The sequence below is a fragment of the Mustela lutreola genome, chromosome 4 (genome assembly GCF_030435805.1).
Source record: "Mustela lutreola isolate mMusLut2 chromosome 4, mMusLut2.pri, whole genome shotgun sequence".
Taxonomy (NCBI): Eukaryota; Metazoa; Chordata; class Mammalia; order Carnivora; family Mustelidae; genus Mustela; species Mustela lutreola.
In genome coordinates, this window is record NC_081293.1 from 160,430,139 (window position 1) to 160,455,376 (window position 25,238).

General features: G+C 44.0%; 1 long non-coding RNA gene across 1 annotated transcript in view; it reads right to left on the reverse strand.

The window, feature by feature from the left end:
• Positions 1 to 8,432: 8,432 nt before the first annotated feature.
• LOC131830420 (uncharacterized) overlaps positions 8,433 to 25,238 on the reverse strand; it is a 32,625-nt gene continuing 15,819 nt past the window's right edge. The window contains exon 4 of the long non-coding RNA XR_009353148.1: positions 8,433 to 8,579. This is a non-coding gene — a long non-coding RNA (uncharacterized LOC131830420). The remainder of the gene's footprint in view (positions 8,580 to 25,238) is intronic.

The window sequence follows — 25,238 nt, forward strand, 5'->3', positions numbered from 1 at the left end:
GTTCTCATTTGAGCTTTACATTTTCCTCCCATAGGTAGGCCAGCATGTGGGTCTTACAGAAGAGGAAACTGAGTTTGGGCAGACTGGAGGAAACATCCGGAGGTTAGGGAGAGGAGGAAAGGGCCCCAAGGGCACCAGCCTGAGGCATCGGAAGCTGGGAGCGGCTCTATAGTAGAAAGGGTGTATTCGTAAGCTGGTAGCAACCCCGTGAAGACAAAAAACAGCTGGCCCAAACCAAGTCTTCTCAGGGGGAGATACGTGGGCATGGGGGGAGGGGAGGAGTCTGACTCCCACCTCCTCGGCTTAGTTACCACATGGTCTGGGCTGGTTTCATCACTTTGTGCCTGGGAACCTCAGTCTGCTGACCTGTAAATGGGCGTGCTGAGGTCTGTCTTTCAGGGGGTTTGGGGAAGATCAGCAATGACGTGTGTCAAGTGCCTCCTGGGATGCCTGGCCTGGTGCTCAGTAAAGAGTCACAAATCCAGGGGCGCCTGGGTGGCTCAGTCGGTTAAGCGGCTGCCTTCAGCTCAGGTCATGATCTCACCATCCTGGAATCGAGTCCCACATTGCACTCCTTGCTCCGCAGGGAGCCTGCTTCTCCCTCTGCCTCTGCCTGCCACTCTGCCTGCCTGTACTCTCTCTATCTCTCTGACAAATAAATAAATAAAATCTTTAAAAAAAAGAGTCACAAATCCAGAACCTGCTGCTAACCGTTTTACTAAGGCAAGCTCAAGTCTTCCTGGGTGAGTTTTCACATCAGAGGTATTTTAAATGTGTAGCTATAGTATTCTTTGATTCCTAAACTTGGAGCTACCTCCATGACCTTGCGAGCTGCCCTCGCAGGGTCCTGCCTTATCTGTGATCACATCAGAGCTCAGCGTAGAGCCCGGGGCTGCACTCATCACCGGGGCCTCAATATAGAAATACCGTAATAAACACGATGCATTTCTCTGAAGGGGACTTGCCATCTGCTCTCAAAAGGGTTGCAGCTTGTGAAGGTTGGTGTGAAGTGGCAGAAAGTGTGTGTTTCGTAACACACAGAGGGCAGCCGGGTCTGAGATGCGGGCACGTGTGTGACTGTGTGTCCCTACACAGCACATTTCAGTTGGGGGGCAGTTTTCTGCTTTGCCTAGTGTTGCTTGTGGACAAAACGTGATGCTCAAATTGTGCCCTGGTATTTTAGTTGCATTGGAACAGGTTCATGCCTTCAAACCCAAGTGCCACAGCAGAATTGACTCCAGCATTCGAACAGGCAGCAACCCAGGGGCTCACCCAGATCTTTTTATACAAGAACACTTCCCCTGTTTCACCTGTGCTGTCAAGGGAGAGCTATTTCTCCTATTTCACCATTGCCTTCCAAGCCCTTCCAAAAGGCGTAAGCAAGTGCTGTTTGCCCCTAGTATACCTCTTTGAGAACCACTACTTTGTGTCCCCATTACACTCTCGGCTTGATTTTCTCTAGGACTGCCCAGCTTCCCTTAAAGTCCAGGATCTGCTTTTGCCCTCTGGCCACACCTTCTGCCAAAAAGAACTAGCTCTGGACTTGAAAAATTCAAGACTTCCATATAATCTGGAAGTTGGCAGTTTCTCGTCTATAGCTATCCCCTGCACCCTGGTTAGAGGAAGGTCACCTCCAAGCAGGTCCCACCTTAGGCAGAAGGCTCTGTGGGTGCCTCTCAGCCTCCCTCCAGGTAGCCCCTGGGCAAGGTGTGCTGTGCAGATGACACGGCCCAGCCAGGTCTCCGGGCCACCTTGACTCTCCCTTGGGCTGGGCTCATCACTAGTTCTCTGGTTCCGTGGTATTGGGTGCTGGACCCAGAGACTCCAGCGGGGGCCTAGAGCGGTTCCAGCGCCCTGTCTGTGAACACATGGTGGCAGGTGACAGGACTGCTTTTACAAACTCGAGAACCAGGCCAGAAGGAGGGGACGGCAGGCTCTGAACTGGGCCCCAGGAAGAGACCTCAGGGGTGAATCCCATGGTTTACCCTCTCAAACCCCACTCGTTTGTAGCTGAGCAGCCACAGACACGGAATAGCAGAGTCCATATCAAAACAAAATTGGGAGGGTTGCCACGATCCTGTGTGAAAGCAGCAAGCCAGTGTGCAGGAGCCACTGCCAAAGGTGTGTAACAAGGAACTGAAACTACCCAGTTTCACTTACCTGGTAAGATTTGGACTGTTTTCAAAAGGAGGCAGAAGAGGACTGGGTTTTGCTTCCATTCGCCAGCCCTCTTGGTTCCCTGGGAGAAGTCACTTGGGGCACGGTGTGCTTGTACAGACTTGAAGCCTGGCGGGCTCCCTATCTGTTGGCCAGATCTCTTCAGGCCTCTTCACAAGTGGGGCGGTTCCTACAGGTGGATCAAGGTTAAGTACCTGAGGATTACTTCACGTTTTCTCTCAGCTGCAAATGGTGCCCAGATGAATGGAGTCCAGGTCAAGGAGCCAAGAGAGTGGGGGGGGGGGGGGCAGTCACAAGGTGGGGGGGGGGCATTCTTTAGCTCTTCTCCAAAGTTATCTTTTTTCTTTAAGAGGGGAGAAATCAGGTAACAAAACACAAGAGAATGAGAGAGGGAGAAGGAGAGGAGGGGGGCAGGGAAGGAATACAATGAGGGTAGGGAAAAGAGGAAAGAGAAAGGAAGTATCTTTTTCTATGCATGAAGGAAGTCAAAAGAACATGAATTGAATAGTAAGTATTTTAGTGTTTACCTGAAGGGCTTTTATCCTTTTAGTCTCAGGGAATACAAAGATACATTTGGAATGGGAAGCCCCATTACCCTTAGCCACCTATCCTATCCATCATGGCCCATGCTCCCTTCTTGTCTATGACTAGTCCTCACAGGAGCAGGCCAGAAGCATCTGGGGGTCTCGAATACCATGCGCAAAAAAAGGATAGCCTAGGAATGGCCGCAGCCCATAGGTGGTTCCCTCCTTGGGTCAAAGGTTTTGGCTTCCTGAGGGTAGAGTGGATAGGGTCACAATCAGGAGCCGACTCTGCCAGCTCTGGCTTGAGCTCTGAGCTGTGTGGTCCTCCTCCCGGTTTGATTCCAGAGCACATCTACTCTGGAAATCACTCCGCGAAGAGATTCAAGAGGAGCGAAGGGGGTTTCAAGAGTCTGGGGAGTGAAACGGCAGCGGGCTAGCACAGTGGGAGTCTCTCCCAGCGTTCCCAGCAGAACACCCACAGACCCCCAAGAGGACAGAAAATGCTCTCCAAGACCAACAAGCAAGAGAGACCGATGGGATTCATTTCAGGATGTTTCTACAGAATCAAGGAAAGCTCATACTGATTTAACTGAAAGAAACAGACTGAAAAAAAAAAAAAAGAGAGAGAGAGAGATACAATATGTCTTTTCCTAGTGTCTATTCTTAACTCTAAACCAACCCAGAATTCTACCACCATGGTTTTCCCTTCCTCTGAAGCTGTGGCAACCACCCAGTCCCACATCCCTTGTGGCCCTGCCTTCCCCTGCCCACCACACTTCTACATACAGCAGCCTTGCTGTTCACCGAAGGAGCAAAAAAGCAGAAGCAGAAGTGATCTTCCCATAATACAAATCATGTGTGATGCCTCTCACGTTGTCCCTAGCACTGTTTCTGTCCCCTTTTAAAAGAGCAGGAAATCTCCCATCTGAAATAGCTGAGTAAGCCTGCATGAATATCCTAAGCCAATGCATGATTTCCACTTGGATTCCCATAGTGGACATCCGTAATGGATTCCCATTATTACTTTCAGAAATTATTAACGGAACAGGGTCTGCAAATACGGGATCCAGACTTAGAGGAGTAAGTCCAGGGAGAGGGCTTCCTCTAATTGACTCCACAATTCTTGCTGTATTCTTCTGCCCCTTTTACAGGCTAGCAAAACTGTCGGTTTGTGGTTGTTGTTGTTGTTTTTTCCTGTATTTATTAGATGCCAGGGGCTTCAAAGATGTTATCTCTCATCCTCATTTTAAAACAAACCAAAAAAGGCAAGTGCTATTGTGACTTTACAGACACAGATACTGAGGCCAACGGCACCCCCATGCCTCAACTCTTGTCCATTCTGAGAACTCGCTCTGTCTTCACCCCCTCTCAGAAGGTAGTCCCAAATCTCTGCTCCTTACTTCTCTGTCCCTTTGCACATTCTCTTTCTCTATCCGGAGCCCCGTTCTCTCTTGACAGCCAAACATTCCTCTTTCTTCAGCACTTGGTTTTGCATTTGCAGGGGAATCTTCCCAGACCCCTCCTCCCTGACTCCAGAACTCATTTCTCTGCTAGCTTTCAACACCATAACTAATTGTCTGTTTTAGCTCCTTCCCCTCCATGGCGTGTTCATATCCACACCCAAGATATCTACAGTTGTGGATCAATGGAAACTCATTTTGAAGGGGCCTTAAGCAAAAGGACAAAAAAGTAAGGGGTGGGAGGTTCTTTTAAGGCACTGACTATGGGATAACTTGTTGGACAGCAACAGATAAGCAGAGCAATGCCTGCCCCAGAAAGTGGTAGTGAGGGTCTGATGTATAAAATGCTCAGTGATGGGCTGAACACAGTAACAACTCAATTAGTATGGTTAATTAATTTATAACTTCATATCTTTCTAACATCGTTGTTTTCTTGGTAATATATAACCCAAGAAGGTGTAATTTCCTATGTTTTTAGAGGTATGCCATTTAGAATGTAGGTCACTAATCAATCAAATTAAAACAGATGAGCTTCCTGCCATCTCCAACCACCCTCTGGAAACTTGACAACAAACCTCTTAATGTACGTTATTTGGAATCCGATGGAAGTGCTCACAATGCAATCTATATGTGTAGTGCCAGCAAAATCTCAGTTTTTGATGAAGAGTCATCATCACTTGGCCATTTCTGCCCTCAAAACATAAAAAAGCCTAAAGAGAAGATCCAGGGCCAAAACTTAACAAAAAGGACTATCAACACCATCATATTTTAAAAAATGTGTCTGAGGTCAGATATTTTATGTTCTCCCTATTAATTCTTTCCACACCAGCCAGTTCTCCAGGAGAGTAAGACTCTGGTCTGTGCAGGTCACTGACTAATTCAGCAGAGGCAATTCAATCAAAGTCACATCCATTGGTCAACCAAAGAAAGCTGTGATTCCCTGTCTCATTAGTCAAATTGCTTCCCCTCTCTCATAGTCCTAATTGGAAATTAAATGCAGCCTTTTAAAGCATTGACACAAAGTTTAGAAGTGATTAATTCCTGGCTGTATTTGCAGGCCTTTTGTGCACATACATTTAAACACACAATGAATCCTGCTTAAGTTGAAAAAGACTCAATTTAATTTAACACATTTATTGAATTCCCAATATGTGTTAGGTGCTGGTAATATGGTGACAAAACATTGGCCATGAAATTATCCCGGTTTTCCAATAAATTACACTGAAAGCCTATTTAAAATTGAATGCAACAATCTATGCTTGGTGTCCATGCTTCTGTAATTTGGGAGGAGGTATTACTAGGACTTTCAAATTTTTAAATATTTTAAAATATTGCAACAAATACCTGTTGAATGAAGGCATGAATGTTGTAGTTCATTAGTTGACTCGAGTTGATTATAGCATAGATTATGTCTCTGTTGACACATCCTTTAACAATCCCATCGAAGTTGAACTTATGATTGTCATCTGATTTGTGGACAGTCAGTACTTCAAAATTGTGTTTGCTGATAAAACTTTGTCCTGGGACTCACTGATGGATTCTTTTTAACACCCTTTCATTTTGCTAAGAGCCCTGAATAAAGCAGCTAAGTAACTCAGTTGTGAGTTTGAGAGCAGAAATATCAACACTTCTGCAAGCTTTTAGCTTCTTGGGCATGATGGACACACAGTGTGTTTGGTCATTTTGGTCATTCTAAAAATAGACTCCAATATAAATAGAAATATTTGCATGATTCAAAGCTGCCACATAAAAGAGAGGTCATCTAACTTAGCCTGTTGCTAAGGCCAATGCAATAGGCTGTTTAAAATGAGTGAGAAAATTTTCTGGAAATTCTGAGCTTCTAGACTCTCTGTTCTCTGCTGACAACTGAGGGATCCTTGGAGCTCCCTTCACCCCAGAAGCCACTGTGGGATCCATGCACAGCTCATGCAGGCGGCCCGTTTCCACATGCCCTCTTTCACATCATCTACTAGGCCCCCCGCTTCATGATCAAGCAGAACACGCCATGAGAGGTGAAGCTAGGCTGTCCCCCCATTTCTTCCTTCCACTAGTTGAAAGTGAAGAATAAAGAAAACCTACCGAAGAATGTTCTCTCCCTTTTTCACAGAGCAGTTGTTTTCCATTCAACGTCTTAAGAGTGTCTGACTTTAAATGAAAAGATCGGAAGCATAAACAATTATACCTCCGTGACAGGTGTTGGTACTGCCTGTGGCTTCCTAAACCTGAATCTGTCCCCCTTCCCCTCCTCATACTTGTCAGAATCCTTCCAGATTTCCCCAGGCTTCTTGGCTCTTTGGTGGTCTCTTTTGCCATCTGCTTACCCTTACCCTGAATCATTTTAGTTGATCGGCATTTCCTTGGAAAAGTTGTCTAACAGATCTTTTAAAATTCCTTTAACAACTACCTAGTACTCAGGAAGTAATCTTGGTGGGCGGTGAGAGTGACAGTCCCAAGGCTTCCAGAAAGAGGATCACTGTGTATACATGTTCCCAGGTTTGAGTGTCTCCTGCATCGAATGGTACATGAGCTTTAAACATTTTATTTCAGCTACAAGAACTCCATCATACTGGAAAAAGCCTCTGCTGTCTGACCTGTGTTTGAACCCATTCCTGGCCCTTAATAGTCATTCAATTTTTGAAGAATCACAACTTCCTCATCTGCGAAGTAAGAATAATACCATGAACTTGTCAGGGTTGAGGAGGGAGATGAAATCCACGAATGTGCCCTATCCTGCACCAGGCACACAGTTGGTGGATCAGGTCCTCCATGAGAATTAGGCCCCCCTTCCCCCAGCTGCTTCCTCCTGGGAACAGGAGGTGAGTGGAGAGGGTCCGACATGGCCCAACGCACTCAATCAACCACCTGTCAGCGCGGCTTCCTGGCTGTATCCCTAAGGGATTCTTTCTTGGTGTGTCCTTTCATCTTCCTCCCTGCTTCCTCCTGCCACACAATATACTGTCCGGGTGTCCTCATCCCCACACCTCAGCTCAGACGCGAACACACGTCCATAACACTGACCTTTTCCCACAGCTGTCCCCACAAGATCCCTTACCGAAGGAGAGACCCAAATCAACCAATCCAGACCTCCCTAATGCTGTCCAGGGAAGAATAAGGTCAAAACAAGCATTAAACTTCTACAGCAGATGGAAGGATTTAGTCTATGCTTGAAGAGACTGATCAAAATCAAGAAATAATCCAGCATAAGAGGGTAGAAAGGATCTTTTAATTTAGAAAAACATTTAGGATTCTGGGAGAGTGAGGGTTTTGCTTTTTTTTTTTTTTTTTTTTTTTTTAAAGAAACAGCAGAAGCAGGAGATACTGCCCATTCTTTTAGAAAAGAAAAATGAGGGGTGCCTGGGTGGCTCAGTGGGTTAAAGCCTCTGCCTTCGGCTCAGGTCATGGTCTCGGGGTCCTGGCATAGAGCCCCACTTCGGGCTCTCTGCTCCGCAGGGAGCCTGCTTCCTCCCCTCTCTCTCTCTGCCTGCCTCTCTGCCTACTTGTGATCTTTCTTTCTGTCAAATAAATAAATAAAATCTTTTTAAAAAATTAAAAAAAAAAGAAAAGAAAAACGATGCAGATGAAAGAAAAATAAAGCAGAATTAGCAACTTTTTTCTCTAGAAAAAGCCATATTAGACCAGCTGAATCTTTTTCTCATCTTGATCCCTTTCTAAAAATTCATGTCTTGAAACTGAGGAAAGCCAATTCCAGCAAGCATGAAAACCTCATTAGATGTCCTTTAAAAAAAAAAAAAAGTGGAAATTAAATTCTTAGGTAGTGATAGTAACAAACATTTGTTATGCTTATAATGTCAGGATGTGAAGGATTCCATCCTGTGTTTTATGTGCATCGTGCATCACGTTACACTCTCACAGTGACCATATGACGATGGGTAGGATCAGCCCCATCTTTCAGAGGAGGAAAGGGAGGCACCGGTAGCTGAGCACCTGGCTCCCAGTCACGTGAGTATAAATAATGGAGCTAGGATTTGAGGGGAAGAGCCAGGCTCTAGAACCCACCCTGAGCCAGGCTGCCACGCTCAGGGGGTGACTTCCCCACTCTCCCAGGTACCCTCTTCTCCACCTTCAGGGATGCTGGTCCTTACCTTGGAGCCAGGCAGTTCCTGCTTAGGTGGTGCTTTCGGGCCACAATGCCCTGCAATTGCAAGGAAGCAGGAGGTAATGACATCATAGGAGAGCCGATGAGGTGAAGACACTCTTTCCTCTGGGAGGATCCACTTGTTTGGGGAAGGGAAGAAAAATGTCAGAACTTGGAAATTTCTGAATGGTTGCTTGAAAAGTGATTTTTTATTGTGGAATGCTTTCTGTGGTCACAGGCTTGAGATAGTGCTTGAAAAGAAAAACAATTTAAGCTCCTGACTGAAAAACATGTAGCTGGTTTCTTCATTCCTGTTGAGCTCTATGGAAAAGAATGAGTAATAGTTGTAAATAATAACTAATAATATATACTATAATAATTAATTATATCACTTGAATTGATAATATAGCATAATAATTAAAAATCATAATTGATCATTGAAAACTAGCTGAGGAAAGATTAGGTAGAAAAAACACTGCATTAAATAGATAACTGAGTTCCAAAATGCTGAAGGTTAAAAGTCTAAAACCAAATTTTAAAGTCACTATAGTATGTGGTATTTGACAAATTTCCCAATTTGCCTGGCTGAATAAATTGAAAGTACTAGTTCTGCTCAACAATACTTATAGTGATAATAATACCTATTGATTACTATGTATCAGATTGCTGTTCCTGACCCTATGAAGCATCATAGCAGAGAGAAGTCAACACGTCAAAAATGCAAGGCGTGGCACATTTGGGTGTATGAATATAAAACAAAATCAAAAGAAAAACACAAGCAAAAAATAAGCAGAATTAAATCGAAAGACAGAGTTAGGGGAGTAAATTATTCTGTCTGCAGTCAGGAAAAACTTGCTGGATCCTGGCTAGATTTTGAAAGATGAGTAGTTTTCTACACAGGTAAAATGGCAGGGCTTGGGTCAAGAAGAGCATTATGGAGGAATAGAGGAAAGGGAGCAAAGCCTGGTATAGAAAAAAAGTAATTAATGTTTTGGATTTGCTAGAAGGCAGAGTGTGGGAGGGAGACAATGGTGGGGACATGAGAATGCATTTGAGGGGGTAACAGAGGAGGAGAAGTTGGCTGGGGTTACCATACTAGTTCTAATGATAGATAAGGAACAGTTAAACTATGCTGGCCTCAGAAAAAAAGGAGAGACAACTTACTGGAGAGACAATTAGGGGCTGATAGTGATAGGACTTGGAGGTAACTTCAGGACTGAGGGAGAAAGGGAGACCTGAAGTTTATGTCAGAGGTCTTGTGTGCAGGTGACCAGAATGGAGACAGTGCTGGAAGGATGGCTGAGGCTGTCTGTGGAGGACAAGATATGAAAAGTGAGGCTGAGGACCAGGTCCTGAGGGAGAGAGGCCAGGAATAGGTAAGGAGTCCATCTAGAAAGGACTAGGTTTGAGGCAGCAGCTAAGAGCTGACAACTGCTCTTGCCATTAAAACACCTTCTGAAAAATGAAAAAAAAAAAGATGGGGTCCACAGTGGTGGACACACTTTAAGGTGGTTTCCATGACCTTCAACCCCTAGTGTCCACATCTATACTATCCCTTCCCTTTGGGTGTGGACAGGACCTGCGACTTGCTTCTAACCAAGAGAATATGGCAGAGGTGATGAGTGTCAATCCCATGACTATGTTATATTATAAAAGACTGTCTTGCTAATGGAGTCTACTGACTGGAGATTCTCCTTGCTGGTTTGATGAAGTCAGTGGCCATTTGAAGGGATTGCAGGCAGCCTCTAGGAGTTGAGAATGGCCTTACTCTGAGAGCCAACAAGAAGCCAGGCCTCTCAGTCCCATAGTTGCAAAAAAAAAAAAATTCTTCCCAACATCCTGAATGAGCCTAGAAGTGGATTCTTTCCTAGTCAAGCTTTCAGATGAGAATACATCTAGGTCAACACTTGACTGCTGAGTTGCGAGACCCCGAGCAGAAGGCCCAACTAAGCCATGTTCCGACTCTTGACCCGTGGAAACTATATAATACATGTGTGTTGTTTTAACCCACTAACTTTGTGGCAATTTGTTACAGTAACAATGGAAAAGTAATAAAGTCACACTGTGGGAAGAGTAAAACTGTAACTACTCTCAAGTGTTTTGAGGACTAGTAGGAAAACAAGGAAAAAAGGAGGAAGAAGCAGTCAAGGAGGCCATGGCTGAGGTGGTCGGAGAAGGCTGGCTCAAGACACTGCCCAGTTGGGGACCCATGGGAAGCCACACACAGGCTCACTTTCCAGCCCCTCTACCTCTGGGGGGCTTTGTGACTTCTCACAAAATGAAGACCATCTCATATTGTCCCTGAAGTTTGTGCAGGTGAAGAGGGACCTCCGCGTGCTGACTTCTGGCCCGTGGGGTGGAGTGTCTGCCTCTTGGGGGAGATGCTAGCCCCGGCAGATGACAACTAGGCCCAGGAGCAGCATAAACCGCTCTGCCCCAAGCAGGTCACACCTGCGTCTTCTCTGCATGGCAGACACAGCCACTGGTTCTCCTCTGCTTCCAAGCACACCCTCCCTGTTCTCTTCAGAGCTGTGCAGTTCATGGTCTACAAGGAGAAAACTCTTCTATTCCTTCCTTACATTTTCCCCCTCCTTATGCTCAGAACTGATACTACTTTCGACTACTCAGATATAATTTGGGGGTATTTTGGGTAAAATTTTAAGGGGAACTGAGTCTTATTTATACCCAGAAATACACACACACACACACACACACACACACAGAGTGCTAATATCTGTTAGAGAATAATTGTGTCCGTCTATAAGTTATTATGTGAAAGATAATCATTACCCTCCCTTGGTGGCTTGTTATTATGTGAAAGCATGGTAAGGGAACCCAATTTTGCTAAGAAATGTAAAATGCATAAGTCCAAATCTTAGTTACTGACCACCACCAGCAACCCTCATGGAAACAAAAGAGCTCTGTCCCCACTCACTTTTAGGTTAAATAAGAATGAAAGCTGCTGTTTGTTGGGGGCTTATAGGATGGCAGGCCCTGTGCTAAGTAGCTGGTGCACTTTATCTCCCACAATCCTCACAACAACGACATGGAGGAGTAAATATTACCATCTGCAAATGAGAGAAAGAGGAGAAGCTTGGGCTTGGGGTGGCCAGAGTGAATGTCTAGCTGGACAGCTCCAAACCAATGCCTCTCCACACCCCACTGGAAGACAGCACAGTCAATACAATACAGCTGTATTCATTCTTCTCTGCCCCAACTTAGATACACAAATCCTGAAGATAGACTCAAAAGCTCCATGGCCACGAGAAAATTTCCCTTTGTTTTTAAAAGGTCAGAGACTCTGTGCAGCAAGCAGTGTGCACGCAGGCAGACTCCATCCTGCCTACAGAGAACCAGCTGAGCCTGTAGCCCAGCCCCTTCAAGAGTGTCCACCAACATGGCTTCCCCCGAGACAAAGGCCCCATCCAGCTCAGCGCTTGTGGATGTGGAGGTGGAGGTTGGGTCTTTCGTGTTCACCATGGTAAACTTGGTGCTAAGCAGAGAGGAGGTCCAGGCAATATTTGTTAAACAACTGAATGAGTAAATGGATGGATGGGTACATGAATGGATGAATGGGTAGACGGACAGAGAGATGGACAGAAGGAAAGACAAATGGATTAACGGTTGGATGAATGGCTGCCACAAAACCTAGCTCAAGAGAGGGAGAGAAACAAAGCCAGCTCCTTTTAAATCACACTCCTCATTTCTGGCCAGGGACCCCTGGGCATCCTAGACCTAAAATGCAAAAATGTCAGCAAGGAATACATGTTTTTCCTCATTATTGTCTCTAGCCATGTGCTTCCACGATGAATTTTAATAGTGAGTGTAGTCAAAAGATGTTCATTTTATTAAGTATCAAGTCAAAAAGTCTTTTTAAAAACCAGCCAGTTGAAAGACAGACATCATTCCTGCCATGTTGAATTCTTCAGATGGGGCCTCACATACTTAGCCCCTGAATGGGCATGTTGGATCTTACGAAAAGGCACACTTGAAGAAGTAAGCACAGAATCTTGCCATGTTCCTGCCTGAATACTAACAGATTCATAAATTAAGCCAATCCAGGCTGCACGATGCCTAGCTAGACATTCAAATACTATGGCTCCAAGCCTCTCAGCCTTATCTGCATTCTGGAAGCATAACCTGAGCCTCTGGCAAGCTGACTCTCAAGAACTGATCTCTTGATACTGAGATGGCAAATGGGGTAATGATCTCAAGCCTGCCCCATGGCTACAGGGCATGCCATTCTGTGCCCAAAGGACGCCATGTTTCCTGCCCTCTTGCAGGGGCAGGACCTGTGACCATGTCCTGCTGTGTCTCCTGTTTACCAAATGCATCCCTCAGAGGCCAGGGAAACTGGCAACCAGGGAAGCAGAGGCCAATCATTAGCAAGAAAGGTTTCTTTGTTGGGAAGTCCCTTTGGATAGGGACATCTGCCAAACTGGCCACATGAAGCTGAGGACCAGCCATGGTGCTCCAGAGGGAAGCAAACAATGATATACAAACTTTTTCCACCAGCCTTGATCCTTAGAGAAATCTGTTTCCAGATGTGGCCTTTCATCGGCTTCCTACTGAGAGACCTCAAGGCGCCTAAGCCACGTTCTATACCATTTGGATCATCTAACACAAATAATGTCTAATGACATTGACTCTCAGTTATCCAGAAGCTATTCATTTAGTGCGTGGGTTAGTCAGAATCTCAGCTCCCTCTTCCCCCCATGGCTGGCCTGGTCTTTACTGTTATCTAGCTCCCTCCCCCAGAGGAGGCCCAAGCAAGGTTCAGTGGGCTGCCTTCCTGTTGGCATCTATAGGAGTCTAAAAAGTCAGTGCTGGGACAGACCTTATTTCCTGACCCGTTCCAGTGCTGTCATTTTACAGATGAGGAAAGTGAGGCACAGTCTGGGGAAGTTAGTGGCTGAACTGGATTTCTAGCCCAGTGTTCCCCCTCTCATGCCTAACTCCAGCTGAAAACATAATTGGGTTAAGAAAGGCTGAAGCCTGGGGCGCCTGGGTGGCTCAGTGGGTTAAAGCCTCTGCCTTCAGCTCAGGTCATGATCCCAGGGTCCTGCATCGGGCTTTCTGCTCAGCGGGGAGCCTGCTTCCCCCTCTCTCTCTGCCTGACTCTCTGCCTGCTTGTGATCTCTGTCTGTCAAATAAATAAATAAAATCTTTAAAAAAAAAAAAACCAAAAGAAAGAAAGAAAGAAAGGCTGAAGCCAAAGGTAACGAGGGTTTGGGGACCCTTGTATTCTTCATTCCTTCATTCTTCACTCAGTAACTCCCCATTTCCAACATCAAGTCTAAAGACAGAGGCCTGGGATGGGAACAGAAAATAGATTTTACCTTGAGGACCGAAGCTGACCAACTGTCAGTGGCTGCCCAGAGACCTATACAGAGGAGGACCTGGAGCACCATGAGTGATAAGTGATGTCTTTCTTGGGACAAAAGAGGGGACAAATACCAGAAGGCACTGGCTTGAATGTGAAGACCCACCCTAATCGGGCCCCATTTTACTCATCTAACCTCATTCTTCCTCTCTCCCAAACAAGGTCCTCTGCTGGGGTCAGAATCTGGCTGAACCTTCCCACTGAACCACATCTGTCTTTCCTTCTTCTGCCTTCTTCTTTTGTGTTTCCTTGTCCATGATTATCTCCTTTCATCAAATCCAATCATGATACCCATTTCTCTGCAGAGCCTTCCTGACTACCAGATGATACCCACATCTGGTAGTATACCACAATACCTGTGTGTTGATACCCACACAGGTATCAACCACACTGCGACAGACCACCCAGCTTAGCATGTAATCACACTGTTGCTCAGGGTTAGTTCCTTTGTGCTGGTCTTTTCTCCTCAACGAGGTACCCCAAGAGTAGTGAAGATGTAAGTTTTCAATAATGGAGATTATAATCAAGGTGACTGGTCAATATTGTCTTAAATGTACATGTATATTTTATTACAGTTAAATAAAAAGTGGGACTTGGGGATCCCCTCTCCTTTGCTTCTTCCCTTCTCATTCATTCAGCCATGACTTCCTTCAAAACTCAATCACAGGGGCATTCAGACAAAAGCAGCATTTTCTAAAAACCAAACCCTAAGCAAATCATGCCTAAGCAAATCAGTTTGAAATAATTATTTGGCATTTCAAAAAGTCAAGAGAAGAGATGGGTAAGCCTTCCAAGCACAGTCTTTACTCAAGCTAAGCAGATGTTAACTATCATTTCTTCTAGGATTCAGTCCTCGGAACTTAGCAAGGAAGTCAGATATAGATAATATCCCTAAAGATTTTTGCTTCAGGTTTTTATCCAAAAGTCTTCGTAATTTCTTCCCCTTAACACAAACCCACAAGTTGTTCTTACCAAAAAAGAAAACACCACCATATTATTTTGAATAAAAACAGTACTAAATTGAGGTATTATTTATACAGTGGCCATTTCTTAAAAAAACTTAGAAATATGTGTGTGAGAGCTTGGGGATAGGAAGAATAAAAAATCAGGATCTTTTACTATTATAGAGGGCTCCTCGTGTATTTTTCTAATTTTTTTTCAGGTTAGACCATTAGTGTTTGTCAACAGAACTGGTGCATAGATAATTGAAGCCCCTTCCTCTCCATCAACCCCTGCCTGCCCCGGCAACATTCCTTCATTTCCCACTTTGAGAGACAGTATCAACAGACCTTTGAGCTATTTTCCTGGACACAACCGATGTTTCCCTAGATAAGCAGGAAGGTCCCCTCAAACAAATCATACTAAGTCACCTAGCATCTCCATTGCCCTGGGCTTGGAAAGGTTTGCCTCATGTACACTCAACTTTTTTGGGTTCAAAATCTTATTTTTAAGTGATGGGTCAGTAGAGCCTCTCCATATCATGAAAAGCCAGGAAGAGAAAAGGAAGGCCTCTCGCACTGGGCCAGAAATGGGCCGGCCGACAGAGGACCTGTCTGCGTACACCCATCACCCACGGCTCAGGGACAAATGAGGGACTCAGGCTCCCTACAGGTGGTAGGGGCAGGGCACTTGAAGAAAAGGCCTAGAAGGCAGGACTGTGAGCCCACCTTCCTCCAAAGTCAGCTTTAGTCTACGCTATGGGGCACACTGAAGTTCTGAGTGGCCTGATTACATAAAAAGGTCCTTCTGTTTTCAAAAAACCTACTGACCTAATGAATGTCGCATCGCCTTAGAATTCCAGGGTACTGAGGGTACCTTTTCACCTTGGGAGCAATAAGATGGGGAGGATACAGAAACTGGGAACAAAGATTATTTGAGTTCATTATTCTCCATAAAACAAAAGAAACGATGAGGATAAAATTCCAACAAGCCCTGTTAAGAAGCCTGTTCAACAAAACAGTCTCATAGATTTTTGTTTTTCAAGGCTTGACAAAATTTCAGAGACAAACATTTTTGGATCCCCTGGAAACTTCGTATCATACCAGGTAAGAGCACTGAAAACAAACAAAAGCCAAAGCAAAAAAAAAACCCACCCAGCCACTATGATCATTAATTCAGAAAGTCAAAACTTTAAAAAAAAAGATCATTTACTGCCAAAGACACGAGCAGGACATAAACTCAGAAGCGAGGCCGGTCCTCTAAGTGAAAGAGGCTCGTTTCCCTGAAAAGTGCACACATGGCCTTATTTTTCTCTCTTGCCATGGGCATGTGGATGTGCCATGAGGGCCTCGTTCTTGGAACCTATTGACCTGGGGTGGCGGGAGATTCACAGAGGAGGGAGAGGACTTGGGTCACAGAGACCCATGTGTGTTTCCCAGGCCCTTCTCTTTCCTGTGACTAGCTGGAGGGCCTCGGAGGGTCTGAACGTCTGGAGCCTTGCTCGCTCCTTCTGTCAAGTCTGGCCAGAGTCTGGGAGCCAGCGTGGCAGTGTTTGTGGAGCCAAAGTGGAGATTAAGTCATGTTTTAGAGGTAACCTCTGTCCACCCTTTCGGCAGCTGCTCCCTCCCCTCTGGGCCTCCCTCCCCAGCAATTCCCCACCTAGAAGCTTTTGTTCTAGATGAGCCCATCCCTGCTAACACAAGACCCAACAGGGTCCTGCACACCCACCATCACCTTCCGACCCCCCACCACCCCCTCAGTTGCCTCCTTCTCAAATGGACCTGGTCTTTGTTGTTGTAATTAGATTATCTCTGCCTTAGGGACCTAAGGGACAGTCCCCAGCAACCCTGGCTGGAAAGACAGGTCGCATAATCCCTGTTATCAAGAGGCTTGTCATTTAGCATGTAGATCAACTAATTCTTTCGATACCAGGGGAGCAATTGTGCATCTTAATATTGATTTTTTTTGAGATACAATCGCCTACATTCCTGAGTCAGACTCACTTACTGAAGCTAAAAGGTTCCACTTACTATATTATGAAACTACCCCCACCCCCATCACACACTTCATCCCAATGCAATGTTACAAAATTGGACAAATCTGAAGGGCTTTGTGTTTTTCCACTTGGTCCAATTTCAGAAGGAGCATCTAGCTGAGAAGAAACAGAAAAAATAATCCTGGCTATTTGAAGACCACGTTGGTGCATTTGTGTTTGAGGTGGAGGTGGGGGCCCATTCTGCCAGTCCTCAACCACCCACCTGACCAGCACACGCTTCCTCTAGTCCCCTAACTTTGTGGGGTAGTGATATTGGCTCTTAATTTAAGGAAGCCGGGTTATCAGGTTTCTATGTTTCAGGGTGAATTAGGAGGCTGGGTTTTCAAATTAAGGTGGGGGCATTTTCTTATTATGTACCCTTCCAGGGCAGGGAGAGGCAGAGGAAGAAGAATTTCGAGCTACAGCAGTAAGAAAAAAGGCTACCTCCTCAAAGGCCAAAGATGTGCTCCGATTTGGGGCAGGCAGAGGTGTGGATTCTATATTATGAAGGAATATGAGGCAAAGGAAGTAGCATCCATGAGCCAAGTATGTTCCACCCAGGAAGTTCAGTGTCCCTAAATGCGAGGGTGTCTGCTGCTGGAAATCATGCCATAATCCACTGGAAGACCAATTGTGATGACTCGTTCCACCACTTAGGATCAGCCATGGGTCTGGCAGTTTGCAGAGTATGTGCTATATCTTTTACGCATACTGTCCCACCTCATTCTCACCACAAGCTTGTGAGATGTGTTTAGTTATTCCCATCTTACAGATCTAACTACTGAGGCCACGAAAGATGCTGGGAGTTGCTCAAACTCCAGAAGCTGACAAGTAGCAGAGGCAGATTCTAACCAAGGCTGCCTAATTTCTGTACTTGTAGGCCAACTAGAGAACTGTTCTTCATGCTTTGCTGGTTGATGGGGGGAGGCATTCATTTATTCCATTATCTGTGCATTCAGTGTGAGATGTATGCTCATCTTTTGGGTCCTGGGAACCAATGATAGAAAAGAATGCACAATGCACAGTGCTGGGCAGGAGATAGAAAATCAATCACTCAATCAATCACCATCAAATATGAAAGTGATGCCTGCTTCCCTTGGCAAAGGAATGAAACTCAGGAAGAATTGTGAAGAGGGGTCTTAAAGATTTCACAGAAGATTTTCGGGTATCAGTGGTTTTGTTTTGAAATTCCTTGCAAATGATTAGATGCTTGAGAGAGAATGAGAAGCGAAATAAGCTAAGAGAGTCTCATGATAAGTCCATTCCGTACACAAGCTAATGTAGTCATGTTACTTCCCTTTATATTTATGTGAAATCTTCTATCTCACGGGCTCTATGTGCATATTGATGTTTTATGGCTTGCAAAGTGAAATTAAATCTTTAACAGGAGAGCAAATGTATCAGATTTCAAGACACTCTCAATGGAGAACTGCTTTGCACTGGGGACAAGATACTAATATACAACTTCTTTGTCGTTACTCTGTGCTTAAGAAAGGAAGAGTTGTATTTACTTTTTGCTGTGCAATTGTAATGCAGTGTGTGGTTAAGCACTTACAGATTTCTGCCCTAAAACTTCTAACTTTTATTGCATTGTTTTGCTTACCTATCTCTCATGCTTCTGAACTGCAAAGTCTTTTGTGGAACATAATCTAAGGGCCGAGTTCAGTGTCTGGCCTATAGTAGGTGCAGAAGAAATATTTGTTAAAATAGAACACTGAATGCATGAATGAATGAACTAATGTTTATAAAACTTATCCTTGAAGCAGATGCTATAGTCATTGTACCACGGCCATATCATACTTTTCTGGAAGAGCCCTGACTTGAAATATTCTCTTTTTTCATTTTAATATCTGAGCATCATCTATCATCTTGCTTCTTGTGCCCAAAAAACAGTGATCATGATCCTTTGTCAGAATCATGTGTCCTGTTGTTCCTGTTGGGAAACAAAGTTGCCACAGTAAAAGGTAGACACCATTGGGAGGGAGACAAACCATAAGTGACTCTTAATCTCACAAAACAAACTGAGGGTTGCTGGGGGGAGGGGGGTTGGGAGAAGGGGGGTTGGGTTATGGACATTGGGGAGGGTATGTGCTTTGGTGAGTGCTGTGAAGTGTGTAAACCTGGCGATTCACAGACCTGTACCCCTGGGGATAAAAATATATGTTTATAAAAAGTAAAAAATTAAAAAAAAAAAAAGGTAGACACCATTAGGTGGTGTGAAAATGAGGAACTAGAAGTACAACCAACAATTTGGATTCTAAGAGTTTTTGGTGTTGTCATTAAGAAAAAAGAGTACTTCACATGACAACATTTATTCATTTATTAGCAAACACTATTAAATTTTCCATGAATGCTCTACATGTGTTGACCGTAAGAAATCTTATATAAGACTTTGGTGAGAATCCAACTGCAAATACTTGACTCTCGGCCTTTTTCATCACCACATGGTATTTGTCAAGCATGAACTGTGTCGTCTTAGAGGCCTAGACACTGAAGAAAACATAATGTAGTAGTAGGAAAGGAGTACTCCAGGCCTGCAGTGGATACCTGTCATATTCTTGCCAGCCTATCAACTTTTAAAAGACCTCCCTTTATTAGCTGACCAGTCTGTGTCTCCCCGTGTAGAAGTTAGAGCTGAAGTTACTCACCTCCCTTGCAGCTAGAACACAGCATGTGACTCAAGCATTCACCAGTCAGGGACCCTTGGGAAAGACCTCTTTTCAGAAGATCTTGTTGCACAAATAGCTTCAAAACAGGTGGAAGAAGCTGGAGCAGGAGAAGCGAATCAAATCTCAGGTGCTTTGTGCTCAGGAGCACCAGAGTTAATCGTCTCCTCATCAGGCCATTCTCTCTGCAGGGTTTGGGTATTGCTTCTGGAAGCTGAGCTTCCCTCGCCTTCCTCTAGCCCTCTCCTCAATTCTGTGAGTTTCTTCATATCCTTCAATAAATCCTTCCTCTGCTTACACATGGATAATGAATTCTAGTTGCTTTGCAGCTAGGAACATGGACCGTATAAAAGATGACATTCAATTATAAAAACAGTCTTGACACTCACAGCAAATACATTATCTGAGACGTCCAGGGTGATCTCTGAGTGTGTCTGCGTGTGCCCAGACAATGGGATAGAAAGTCAAACTAGTTCAATCAGATTGCAATCCTAGCAGTTGTTTGTCAGAATATGGCTAGGGTTCTTCTGTTGAACATATTACTACTCTTACTTGAACTGTTTGGAAGAGAATCCTGAGCTTCCTACTGTTTAAGAAAACATTGATTTGGAATAATCAAATGCTTCTTTCCCAGCCTGGCTGAACCTGTTTCCCAGCTTTAACACAGGGCTAAGTTCTAGTGTTTTATGCCTCTGTAATACCTTTGTATGAGTTTGCTTAAGCTGCTATAACAAAATACCTCAGACTGGGTGGCTGAGACAACAGAAATTTACTTTCTCACTTTTTTGGAGGCCAGAAGACCAAGATTGAGTCCAAGATTAGAAGTCAGTAAGTTTGGGGCACCTGGGTGGCTCAGTGGATTAAGCCTCTGCCTTCGGCTCGGGTCATGATCTCAGGGTCCTAGGATCGAGTTCCAAATTGGGCTCTCTGCTCGGCAGGGAGACTGCTTCCTCCTCTCTCTCTCTCTCTCTCTGCTTGCCTCTCTGCCTGTGATCTCTCTCTGTCAAATAAATAAAATCTTAAAAAAAAAAAAAAAAGAAGTCAGTAAGTTTGGCTTCTTCTGAGGACTCTCTTCTGGGCTTGCAGCTGGCCTGCCTCTCACTGTGTCCTTGCATAGTGTTTCCCCTGTGCAAGTGTACATCTGTGCACTGATTTCTTCCTATAAGGACAGCTGCCATATTTGACTAGCATCCATCCATGTGAACTCACTTTACCTTAATTACCTAATTAATGGTCTTCTCTCCAAATACAGTCATATGCTGAAGCTCCAGTTGTTAGGATTTTAGCATATGAACTTGCAGGAGAAGAGGACACAGTTTAGCCCATAACAATTGTGTTCATCTAAATTATTTAAATCTAATGCTGATTTGGAGAAGCTAATTCCAAAAGGTACCACTACTCCTGTGTACTTTAACATAAATCTTTATAGTGAAATAATCTATTGGTTATTACATAAAAACTCTAACTCTAGGTTAGACCTCTGCTTTCCCACACCCTCATCCCCCATCCTTCAAAGTTTACCTTTTAAGTAATTAAAGTAAAAATGTCTAAACAGCTTTTAAAGTCTGATCTTTTCCACAAAGTTGTCCTCATTCTTCAATCCCCCACTAAAATCCTACTTTTTACATAAGTTCTCCCCTGATCTTCCCCGGCTGGAGGAGCTTTCTCTTCTTCAGGACTCTGAGAGTACCAATTAAAAGGCAGAGATTGGTAAAATGGACAAAAAATATGATGTGACTATATTCTGTCTACAAGACTCCAAGGCACAAATAGTTTGATCATAAAAGGATGAGAAAAGGATGGGAAAATGTATAGCACTAACCGAAAGATCTCTGGAGTGGCTATCCTAATATCAGACAAATGGACTTTAATTCAAAATTGTTCTCAGAGACAAAGAAGGACTTCTCACAATGATAAAAAGATAAATCCATGAAGAAGATATGACAGTTATAAACATTTAGGCACCTAACAATAAAATCCCAAAATGCAGGAGTAAAACTGTCAAAATTGAGGCAGAAATAGAAAATTCAACAATAATAGTTCAAGACTTTGATACCATACTTTCAATTAAGAATAGAACAACTACGCAGGAGATCAACAAGCAAACAGAAGACTTGAACAACATGACAGACCAAACGGGCTTAACAGACGTCTATGAACACTCCAACCATTAACAACAGACTATATACTCTTCTCAATATAAATAAGAAAATTCTCCATGAAACACCATGCATTAGGCCATAAAATAAGTCTCAATAAATTTTAAATGATTGAACCCCAACAGAGTAGGTTTCCTGATCTAATGGAATGAAAATATAGAGGAAAGACAGGAAGATTTGGAGGAATTCAAAAATATGTGGAACTTAACACACTCCTAAATAACCAATGAGTCACAGAAGAAAGCACAAGGGAAATTAGAAAATATTTTGGTTAGTAGTACATTTTGGGCTGCTCTTCCAAAACTAAGCTATTGTGCTAGAAAACTGTCCATTTTATTCATCAAAAGAAAAATCCAGTGGATCATTACTTCCTTGTTGTCTGGTAATATGTGAAAGTCATAAGGAATGAATCAGAATTCCTGTCCTAAAAAATCCCTCCAGTTCTGTTTTGATTCCTCATGTCTCCATTTCTTTTATCGATGTGTGGAGGAGAAATGCCATGAACCAGAAGTGGCAGCTTGCACTTTGAGAATGATTATAACCCACTTAAAATTTACTCCTTAGAAGCTGTCAAAAAAGTCTGACAATAAAAACAACCTAAGACTCACAATAACGTAGAGCAATGATCCATAATCCCATTTTCACATCTATTATAAAGACTAAATATGTGTCTTACCTGCATTCATTAGTGCTGTGACTGGACATGTGTAAATGATCATATGAGTTTACCTTACAAGAAGTTTTGGGTTTCACACTTGCATTCTACCATAGGAATCCAGACTCATCCAGCTCTAACAAGAGCTGGATAAACTCGGGGTCTTTCCTAAAATAACAATGATTACTCTTCAGCAAAGAATTGCCAGTAAAGTCTACACTTGAGAAGGTATGAATTATCTTCTACACTGCACACATGTAGCAGTGTTTCACTTTGAGACCTAATATATCCGCACCACAAATCAATATTTTGATTAATTATACAGGTTTATCAAGTTCTTTGATGATCTTGGATGAAAAGGTAAAACAATTCAAAGGTTGAATCTGGACTACGTAGCATAATCTTACAGATCAAAAGCCTGCAAGAAACCAACTGTGGAAAAGTAATAATGTAAATAAAAATGTGATTTCAATCCCTGCTTGGCGACTGTCCTCGCTCTGGCCACCAAGGCTCGATGCCATCAGATGCATTAAGGCTGGGACACTGGTCACTCCTGGGGGAAGGGGAGATGGTGAAAGCTTTTCTGCCTGTAGCCTGGGGTTGTGGGGGGGGGGGCACTGCTTATAAGCCTGAAGTGCATTCAGCTGATGCATCAGACATCAGTTACTGAAGAAGTCCAGGTGATGAACTTCCTCTAGATTGCCCTGACCTGAGGGGATAAATGCAAGCCAACGTGATGAGTTACTTCAACAATGCAGAGACAGCCAGTGTCAAAATGCCACAGGGCTGTAGTGTTCTAAGGCTGGGACTAGGTTTCCGGGAGACTAATTTAAGGTGGTGGGATTTTTGAAGCATTTGCAGAGGGACGCCTGGGTGGCTCAGTTGGTTAAGCAGCTGCCTTCGGCTCGGGTCATGATCCCAGCGTCCTGGGATCGAGTCCCATATCGGGCTCCTTGCTCCGTAGGGAGCCTGCTTCTCCGTCTGACTCTGCCTTCCACTCTGTCTGCCTGTGCTCGCTCTCGCTCGCTCTGACAAATAAATAAAATCTTAAAAAAAAAAAAAAAAAAACCATAGTTGAAGCATTTGCAGAGATGGCAGCCCTCTCCCAGGCCCACCCTCACCCTCACTCTCGTTGTGGGAAGGGCACAGTAACTTTGGTCCTAAGAAACAATGATGGATGATCCCCAAAGCCTGAGGCATGTAAACAGTGCTGGTGTCACGTGGTGGGTTGGTGACAGAGGGAGGGAACCAAAAGAAGACAACCTTGGCAAAGAATTTCTGTTCTGTTCTTTCTTTCTATTCTCTTGCTAAGCCATTTTCAACTGCTGAAGCCCCAGAGGGTTTAGGACTTTGGCTGGAGAGAGCAAAGGAATGAGCATCTGATATCTAGGATCCCAAGCCCTTTGATCAGAATGGGAAACCTTCCTGGAGCAGGGGACTTTAATAGCATTGGATCAATAGCTAGGGCAGAGTCAGATACTCTCGTTTCAGATTCTGATCTGTCACTTGGCTGTGCAAACTTGTAAAAGGTGCTTAACTTCTCTGAGTCTAATTCCCTCATCTACAAAGGGGACTTAATAACAATATCTATCAGAATAAATGAGGATTAGGTTGATCTGCAAGTACCCAGAAACCTAAGATCACAGTGGTTTTAACAAGATAGAAGTCTCTTTCTCTCTCTCTCTCTCTCTCTCTCTCTCTCTCGCATAACACAGCAGTTCAGACCTGCTAAACTGGAGGACCATGGAACCATGGAACAGGTCATCTTCCACCTAGCTGCTCCACAGTCTTCAATGGTGGCTTCCATTCTAGCCCAAAATGTTTGCTGTAGCCCCAGTCCTCATACTCATATTCCCCACAGAAGCAGCAGGCCAAGAGAAAAGAAGGCAATGGCTTTCCCCTTTCTAGACACAGTCCCTAACTTTCTTTTGTCCTGAGCTTAATCCCATGGCCATACCTGGCTGCAAGAGAGCCTGGGAAATGTGGTCTTTACTCTGGATGGTCATGCTTCCTACTGCAATTAGGAAAGTCTGCTACTGAGAGGAAGGAATGAGAGTGAGGGACACATAGGATCTCTGCTCCTCAACCTATGAGGCTATAGTGAGGATTCAGGTCATGCTAGTAAAGTGCTCTGCAGGGACACCAGACTAAAGGAAGTGCCCCTGAATGGCCAGGCCTACCGCCATCCCTCACTCCACTCAGAGCACCAGTGTTTGGTCCTAGGTGGCCAGGAGGGAGCAGCAGCTGCTGGATGGCAGGCCAAAGCAAGACAGGTAAGAATGCTGTTTGTGGAGTATGGGGGATGCAGAGGGCTCTCAGGTAGCAGGGCCTCACTCACCCCCAGTGGCAAAATTTAGGGGTGGGGGCGTGCCAAAGAATCAGCGTTCAAGAAATGTAATATTTAAAATATTTTAAAAGCCAAAGGGAATGCAGAAAATCCACAATAAACAAGACATCAAAAATGTAAGTAAATATGGAATCCAACACCACACTTGTTCAACTCACCTCACCTGCTTTACTCTGATCCCTGATCAGAGCCGTCTCTCCTGGCCTGAGAGAATTCCTCAGGGTTTAAGGGATGACCCAGTGGGGGGGCAGTGTATCTGCAATAACAGATCCCACACAATATGAAACCTCTAAGGCATAACGGGTATCTTTACTCCATATGTTAGCTTTGAAGAAAAACAATACTCTTTTTTAAACTGAAAAAATCCGTACCACCTAAATCACGAGAAAATTGAAATCACTTAAAATTGTACCACTAATAATAATAGCAATAATAATATTTTAATTTCTATCTTTCCAACTTTCTAAAGGCAGTATATATAACTTCTTCCATTTAAAATTGAACTATTCAGTATATATTATAACCTGCATATTCACTTAGCAATATTTCTGTATTATTATATATTCTTCTTCAATACAACTTTTCATGGGTCAGTCCATGGTAGGTGTATACCAAATCAGATAATTTCCAACTTTTCTGCTCTTATAAATAGCTCTGCAATAAATATCCTTGTAGTTAAGTTGTTTTTGTAATTATCTGTTTATTTGCTTGGTATAAATTCCTAGAAGGGGAACTGTTAGTCATCCTTCTTAAGATTGCCATATACCCTTCCAGAAAATTTCTACCAATTTATACT